This window comes from Stenella coeruleoalba (assembly GCF_951394435.1).
Source record: "Stenella coeruleoalba genome assembly, chromosome: 7".
In the NCBI taxonomy this organism is placed as follows: domain Eukaryota; kingdom Metazoa; phylum Chordata; class Mammalia; order Artiodactyla; family Delphinidae; genus Stenella; species Stenella coeruleoalba.
Window position 1 is genome coordinate 11,063,265 of NC_137153.1, and position 8,828 is coordinate 11,072,092.

The window sequence follows — 8,828 nt, forward strand, 5'->3', positions numbered from 1 at the left end:
TTGGGTTGCTTGTTTCTTTGTTATTGAGCTGCATGAGCTGCATGTAAATTTTGGAGATTAATCCTTTGTCAGTTGCTTCATTTGCAAATATTTTCTCCCATTCTGAGGGTTGTCTTTTGATCTTGTTTATGATTTCCTTTGCTGTGCAAAAGCTTTTAAGTTTCATTAGGTCCCATTTGTTTATTTTTGTTTTTATTTCCATTTCTCTAGGAGGTGGGTCAGAAAGGATCTTGCTGTGATTTATGTTATAGAGTGTTCTGCCTATGTTTTCCTGTAAGAGTTTGATAGTGTCTGGCCTTATGTTTAGGTCTTTAATCCATTTTGAGGTTTCTTTTTTTGTTTTTTTTTTTTTGTGTGTGGTACGTGGGCCTCTCACTGTTGTGGCCTCTCCCGTTGTGGAGCACAGGCTCCGGACATGCAGGCTCAGCAGCCATGGCTCACGGGCCCAGCTGCTCCACGGCATGTGGGATCCTCCCGGACCAGGCACGAACCCAGGTCCCCTGCATCGGCAGGCGGACTCTCAACCACTGCGCCACCAGGGAAGCCCTTGAGTTTATTTTTCTGTACGGTGTTAGGGAGTATTCTAATTTCATACTTTTACATGTACCTGTCCAGTTTCCCTGGCACCACTTATTGAAGAGGCTGTCATTTCTCCACTGTATATTCTTGCCTCCTTTATCAAAGATAAGGTGGCCATATGTGCGTGGGTTTATCTTTGGGCTTTCTCTCCTGTTCCATTGATCTATATTTCTGTTTTTGTGTCAGTACCATACTGTCTTGATTACTGTAGCTTTGTAGTATAGTCTGAAGTCAGGGAACCTGATTCCTCTAGCTCCATTTTTCGTTCTTAATATTGCTTTGGCTATTCGGGGTCTTTTGTGTTTTCATACAAATTGTGAAATTTTTTGTTCTAGTTCTGTGAAAAATGCCAGTGGTAGTTTGATAGGGATTGCATTGAATCTGTAGATTGCTTTGGGTAGTAGAGTCATTTTCACAATGTTGATTCTTCCAATCCAAGAACATGGTATATCTCTCCATCTATTTGTATCATCTTTAATTTCTTTCATCAGTGTCTTAGAATTTTCTGCATACAGGTCTTTTGTCTCCTTAGGTAGGTTTATTCCTAGATATTTTATTCGTTTTGTTGCAATGGTAAATGGGAGTGTTTTCTTAATTTCACTTTCAGATTTTTCATCATTAGTGTATAGGAATGCCAGAGATTTCTGTGCATTAATTTTGTATCTTGCTACTTTACCAAATTCATTGATTAACTCTAATAGTTTTCTGGTAGCATCTTTAGGATTCTCTATATATGTATCATGTCATCTGCAAACAGTGACAGCTTTACTTCTTCTTTTCCGATTTGGATTCCTTTTATTTCTTTTTCTTCTCTGATTGCTGTGGCTAAAACTTCCAAAACTATGTTGAATAAGAGTGGTGAGCGTGAGCAACCTTGTGTTGTTCCTGATCTTAGAGGAAATGCTTTCAGTTTTTCACCACTGAGGACAATGTTGGCTGTGAGTTTGTCATATATAGCCTTTATTATGTTGAGGAAAGTTCCCTCTATGCCTACTTTCTGCAGGTTTTTTATCATAAATTGCTGCTGAACTTTGTCGAAAGCTTTCTCTGCATCTATTGAGATGATCATATGGTTTTTCTCCTTCAATTTGTTAATATGGTGTATCATGTTGATTGATTTGCGTATATTGAAGAACCTTTGCATTCCTGGGATAAACCCCACTTGATCATGGTGTATGATCCTTTTAATGTGCTGTTGGATTCTGTTTGCTAGTATTTTGTTGAGGATTTTTGCATCTATGTTCATCAGTGATATTGGCCTGTAGTTTTCTTCCTTTGTGACATTTTTGTCTGGTTTTGGTATCAGTGATGGTGGCCTTGTAGAATGAGTTTGTGAGTGTTCCTCCCTCTGCTATATTTTGGAAGAGTTTGAGAAGGATAAGTGTTAGCTCTTCTCTGAATGTTTGATATTCGCCTGTGAAGCCATCTGGTCCTGGGCTTTTGTTTGTTGGAAGATTTTTAATCACAGTTTCAATTTCAGTGTTTGTGATTGGTGTGTTCATATTTTCTATTTCTTCCTGGTTCAGTCTCGGCAGGTTGTACATTTCTAAGAATTTGTCCATTTCTTTCAGGTTGTCCATTTTATTGGCATAGAGTTGCTTGTAGTTGTCACTCATGATCCTTTGTATTTCTGCAGTGTCAGTTGTTACTTCTCCTTTTTCATTTCTAATTCTGTTGATTTGAGTCTTCTCCCTTTTTTTCTTTATAAGTCTGGCTAATGGTTTAGCAATTTTGTTTATTTTCTCAAAGAACTAGCTTTTAGTTTTATTGATCTTTGCTGTTGTTTCCTTCATTTCTTTTTCATTTATTTCTGATCTGATCTTTATGATTTCTTTCCTTCTGCTAACTTTGGGTTTTTTTTTTGTTCTTTCTCTAATTGATTTAGGTGTAAGGTTAGGTTGTTTATTTGATATGTTTCTTGTTTCTTAAGGTAGGTTTGTATAGCTATAAGGTTCCCTCTTAGAACTGCGTTTGCTGCATCCCATAGGTTTAGTGTTGTTGTGTTTTCATTGTCATTTGCTTCTACGTATTTTTTGATTTCCTCTTTAATTTTTTCAGTGATCTCTTGGTTATTAAGTAGTGTGTTGTTTAGCCTCCATGTGTTTGTATTTTTTACAGATCTTTTCCTGTAATTGATATCTAGTCTCATAGCGTTGTGGTTGGAAAAGATACCTGATATGATTTCAATTTTCTTCAATTTACCAAGACTTGATTTGTGACCCAAGATATGATCTATCCTGGATAATGTTCCATGAGCACCTAAGAAAAATGTGTATTCTGTTGTTTTGGGATGGCATGTCCTATAAATATCAATAAAGTCCATCTTGTTTAATGTATCATTTAAAGCTTGTGTTTCCTTATTTATTTTCATTTTGGATGATCTGTCCATTGGCGAAGGTGGCGTGTTGAAGTCCCCTACTATGAGCGTGTTACTGTCGATTACCCCTTTTATGGCTGTTAGTATTTGCCTTATGTATTGAGGTGCTCCTATGTTGGGTGCATAAATATTTGCAATTGTTATATCTTCTTCTTGGATTGATCCCTTGATCGTTATGTAGTGTCCTTCTTTGTCTCTTGTAAGTCTTTGTTTTAAAGTCTATTTTGTCTGATATGAGAATTGCTAGTCCAGCTTTCTTTTGATTTCCATTTGCATGGAATATCTTTTTCCATCCCCTCACTTTCACTCTGTATGTGTCCCTAGGTCTAAGTGGGTCTTTTGTAGACAGCATATATATGGGTCTTGTTTTTGTATCCATTCAGCCAGTCTGTGTCTTTTGGTGGAAGCATTTAATTCATTTACATTTAAGGTAATTATCGATATGTATGTTCCTATTTCCATTTTCTTAATTGTTTTGGGTTTGTTATTGTAGGTCTTTTCCTTCTCTTGTGTTTCTTGCCTAGAGAAGTTCCTTTAGCATTTGTTGTAAAGCTGGTTTCGTGGTGCTGAACTCTCTCAGCTTTTGCTTGTCTGTAAAGGTTTTAATTTCTACATCACATCTGAATGAGATCCTTGCTGGGTAGAGTAATCTTGGTTGTAGGTTTTTCTCCTTCATCACTTTAACTATGTCCTGCCAGTCCCTTCTGGCTTGCAGAGTTTCTGTTGAAACATCAGCCGTTAACCTTATGGGGATTCCGTTGTGTGTTATTGTGTTGTGTGTGTTGTATGTTATTACCTTGCTGATTTTAATATGTTTTCTTTGTATTTAATTTTTGATAGTTTGAATAATATGTGTCTTGGCATGTTTCTCCTTGGATTTATCCTTTATGGGACTCTCTATTCTTCCTGGACTTGATTAACTATTTCCTTTCCCATATCAGGGAGGTTTTCAACTATTATCTCTTCAAATATTTTCTCAATCCCTTTCTTTTTCTCTTCTTCTGGGACCCCTATAATTCGAATGTTGGTGCATTTAATGTTGTCCCGGAGGTCTCTGAGACTGTCCTCAGTTCTTTTCATTATTTTTCTTTATTCTGCTCTGCAGTAGTTATTTCCACTATTTTATCTTCCAGGTCACTTATCCGTTCTTCTGCCTCAGTTATTCTGTTATTGATCCCTTCTAGAGTATTTTTAATTTCATTTATTGTGGTGTGCATCATTGCTTGTTTCCTCTTTAGTTCTAATAGGTCCTTGTTAAATGTTTCTTGCATTTTGTCCATTCTATTTCCAAGATTTTGTATCATCTTTATTATCATTATTCTGAATTCTTTTTCAGGTAGACTGCCTATTTCCACTTCATTTATTAGGTCTGGTGGGTTTTTACCTTGCTCCTTCATCTGCTGTGTGTTTTTGTGTCTTTTCATTTTGCTTATCTTACTGTGTTTGGGGTCTCCTTTTCGCGGGCTGCAGGTTCGTAGTTCCCGTTGTTTTTGGTGTCTGTCCCCAGTGGCTACGGTTGGTTCAGTGGGTTGTGTAGGCTTCCTGGTGGAGGGGACTAGTGCCTGTGTTGTGGTGGATGAGGCTGGATCTTGTCTTTCTGGTGGGCAGGTCCACGTCTGGTGGTGTGTTTTGGGGTGTCAGTGGCCTTATTATGATCTTAGGCAACCTCTGTGCTAATGGGTGGGGTTGTGTTCCTGTCTTGCTAGTTGTTTGGCATAGGGTGTCCAGCACTGTGGCTTGCTGGTCGTTGAGTGAAGCTGCGTCTTGGCGTTGAGATGGAGATCTCTGGAAGATTTTCGCTGTTTGATATTACATGGAGCTGGGAGGTCTCAGAATAAAAGGGAGAAATATAAAAGGGAGAAAAAATAAGAAAGAAAGGGAGAAAAAAAATAAAAAAATAAAAGGGAGAAAAATAAGAAAGAAAGAAACAAAGAAAGAAAGAACAAAAGAAAGAAAAGAAAGAAAGGAGGAAGGGAGGAAGGGAAGAATGAAAGAAGGAAAGGAGGAAGGGAGGAATGAAAGAAGGAAGGAAGGAAGGAAAGAAAGAAAGGATAAAATAAAATAAAGTTATTAAAATAAAAAATAATTATGAAAAAAATTTAAAAAGTAAAGAAAAAAAGAAAAACAGAATGGGCGGACAGAATCCTAGGGCGAATGGTGAAAGCAAAGCTATACAGACAAAATCTCACACAGAGACATACACATTCACAAAAAGAGGACAAGGGGAAAAAATAATATGTCTTGCTCCCAAAGTCCACCTCCTCAATTTGGGATGACTCGTTGTCTATTCAGGTATTCCACAGATGCAGGGGACATAAAGGTGATTGTGGCGCTTTAATCCACTGCTTCTGAGGCTGCTGGGAGAGATTTCCCTTTCTTTTCTTTGTTCCCACAGCTCCTGGGGTTCAGCTTTGGATTTGCCCCCACCTCTGCATGTAGGTCTCCGGAGGACGTCTGTTCTTTGCTCAGACAGGACGGGGTTAAGGGAGCAGCTGATTCTGGGGCTCAGGCTCACTCAGGCCGGGGAGAGGGAGGGGTACAGAGTGGGGGGGCGAGCCTGCAGCGGCAGAGGCCAGCATGATGTTGCACCAGCCTGATGCGCGCCGTGCGTTCTCCCGGGGAAGTTGTCCCTGGATCCCGGGACCCTGGCAGTGGCGGGCTGCACAGGCTCCCGGGAGGGGTGGTGTGGATAGTGGCCTGTGCTTGCACACAGGCTTCTTGGTGGCTGCAGTAGCAGCCTTAGCGTCTCATGCCTGTCTCTGGAGCTCCTTTAAGCAGCGCTCTTAATCCCCTCTCCTCGCACACCAGGAAACAGAGGCAAGAAAAAGTCTCTTGCCTCTTCGGGAGGTCCAGACTTTTTCCTGGACTCGCTCCCTGCTAGCCATGGCCCAGTAGCCCCCTTCAGGCTGTGTTCACGCTGCCAACCCCAGTCCTCTCCCTGTGATCCGACCAAAGCCGGAGCCTCAGCTCCCAGCCCCCGCCCACCCCAGCGGGGGAGCAGACAAGCGTCTCGGGCTGGTGAGTGCCGGTCGGCACCGATCCTCTGTGCGGGAATCTCTCTGCTTTGCCCTCCGCACCCCTGTTGCTGTGCTGTCCTCCGTGGCTCTGAAGCTTACCCCCTTCGCCACCTGCAGTCTCTGCTCGCGAAGGGGCTTCCTAGTGTGTGGAAACCTTTCCTCCTTCACGGCTCCCTCCCACTGGTGCAGGTCCCGTCCCTATCCTTTCGTCTCTGTTTATTCTTTTTTCTTTTGCCCTACCCAGGTACGTGGGGGAGTTTCTTGCCTTTTGGGAAGTCTGAGGTCTTCTGCCTGCATTCAGTACCTGTTGTATAGGAGCAGTTCCACGTGTAGATGTATTTCTGATGTATCTGTGGGGAGGAAGGAGGTCTCCGTGTCTTACTCTTCTGCCATCTTCTCCTCGAGCTTGAGTTTGGGGTTTTTAAGGCATGAGCCACCCATCTCCTTGCATGGCCCTGCAATAAACCTTTCTCTGTTCCAGACTCTGACATTTCAGTATTGTTTGGCCTCTCTTGTGTATGAGGCACACGGACTTGTGTTTTGGTAACAATTATAGCGAGCCAGCCAGGATGTCTGTGCCAGTGGCCAGTGGACCGCAGCCAGGGGCAGCCCCTTTCCTGAGTTCTCAGCAGCTTCTGGAGCTCATTTTGCTCCAGGGAACTGAGAGGGACTCTCCCTGATAGAGGTCAGCCGCCCCAGTGCACGAGGCTGTTGGGAGCAGAGAAACATCCGGAGCTGTGGTCTGCATTTGGTGTCGCTTGGGGGTAAGTCACTCCAGCTTGTGCAGGCTGGGAATTCGCTCCACTCCATTTGGGCTGCTTCTGTTGCAGCAAGTGAGCCACTTTGGGTCCGTTCTCTTGAGAGCTGGACCACTGTGTTTGGAGGCCTCCGTCTGGAAGTGGAAGTGGAATTTTAGACTACCTTCCTCTGATTTTCTGTCTATGCGACTGTAGCTTATTTGTTGTTTGTGTTTTTGTATATGTCATTTTGGGGTGAGCCACTCTGGCTTGTGCTTTTGTTTGTGGGACCGTGTTTGTTATTTGTATATTGTATGTGTGTGAATCAGTACTTGCATTGGCTTGTTGAGACGTCTTTGGTGAAAAACGGAGCTCAAGTGTGATGACACCAGGTATCCTTTCCCATTATGTTCGGTTTTGCCTGTGGCGGACCTTTGGTTGGGATTTTCCTTTTGCAATGGGTGGGAATCTCCTTTTTGGTGCTAGGGAACTGTGATCCCGAGAGACCGTTTTGCGCTGCATTTGTTTGGTATTTGATAACACCTGCTGTGATAATCGGAGCTCTATTCCATCTTATAGTGCCCCTAGCATAAAAGAAAGAAGATTTTTTTTTTTTTTTTTTTTTTTTTTGCGGTACGCGGGCCTCTCACTGTTGTGGCCTCTCCCGTTGCGGAGCACAGGCTCCGTGCACGCAGGCTCTGCGGCCATGGCTCACGGGCCCAGCAGCTCCGCGGCATGTGGGGGAGGTTTACAGGAACATTGTGACCTGACCATGACCCGACCTCAACAACAACGGATCTGACACCAAGAAGCCTGCAGCAACTAGCTACGCCCCTCCCTCACCTTTCCTGTGAGGGGGCTTTGCTGAAAGCCTTCAGGGACATAAGGGTTTTTAAGGCTTGAGTCATCCGTCTCCTTGCGGTGCCCTGCAGTAAACCTTTGTCTGCTCCAAACTCCAATGTTTTGGTATTGTTTGGCCTCACTGTACATCGGGCAGTGAGGTAACAGTTTGTGTACACTTTTATACCCTGACTTTTCATCCCGTATAATCATTTTACCATACTGGTGTTTAGTGGTGGCCTAAACCTTAGTTAAGTGGATGAACCATAATTGATGTAATATCTTCCTATTGTGAGACCTCTAGTCACCAAACCTCTACTCCCACCCCCAGCTTTTGGCTGTTTTAAATTACAGTTACTCTCTTTGTAGTTTTTAGTGTCTTGCATATTTCGGGTAACTCTTTACCTGTCCAGAAGTGGAATTCCTCGTGGGCAGGAGAGGGTTAAGGCAGCAGCTCTGGGTCCCTGGGACCATGCACATACCCAGGAACAGGCTGCTTCCATGTCCGCCCTTGGCTGGCTCCTCGCGACCGAGCTCTCGGGGTACATGGACTGGAGGAGTGATCTGCATGCCTGGGGGCAGATCCCTGCTGTCATGGTTTCTGCAGGTGGTTTATGCTGAACACCTGCTCTCCCTCTGCGGCAGGTGGGGCAGTCTTGCAGCCACGGCGTCACCCATCCTTGCTGAAGGAATTAAGTGAGTCCCGTGGCACTGCTGGGAGAGGACTCTCGGAAGCTTGTGTCTGGTTTCCCCTAGACTTTGCCCACGTGACTTTCCCTTTGAGATTTTGCTCTATCCTTCTGCTATAATAACCTGTAACTGTGAATGGAACAACTTCTGGTCCTCTGAGTCCTTCTAGCGACCCATGAAGCCCACGGGTGGTCTTAGAGACCCCGACATACCTGGGCTGGTGGGCATTCAGTTGCAGATAATGGAAACTACTCTGGCTAGTTTAAGCAAAAAACATTTTTATCATGTATTCCGTGGTTTCCAAATGGTTGGCATGACTGAAAATGTGGATGGAGCGTTTTCCACAGGGCTGGGGACAATTTCTAGCCCCGCATTTCCCTATTTCTGCCAGAAGAAGCAGACTCACCCAGCCGGGCAGCGGCCTGCTGTGAGGTCCTGCTGCCTTAGCTGTGCCAGGAGACGGGCACCCCATATCCTGCCTGCTCGCCTCCTGACTCAGTTCTGAACGCAGGTGTCTGGGGGACAGAGCTCACACCTGGGGCTGTGTCTGCAAGGCCATCTGGAAATGTGGCATTTCACTTTCCAGAG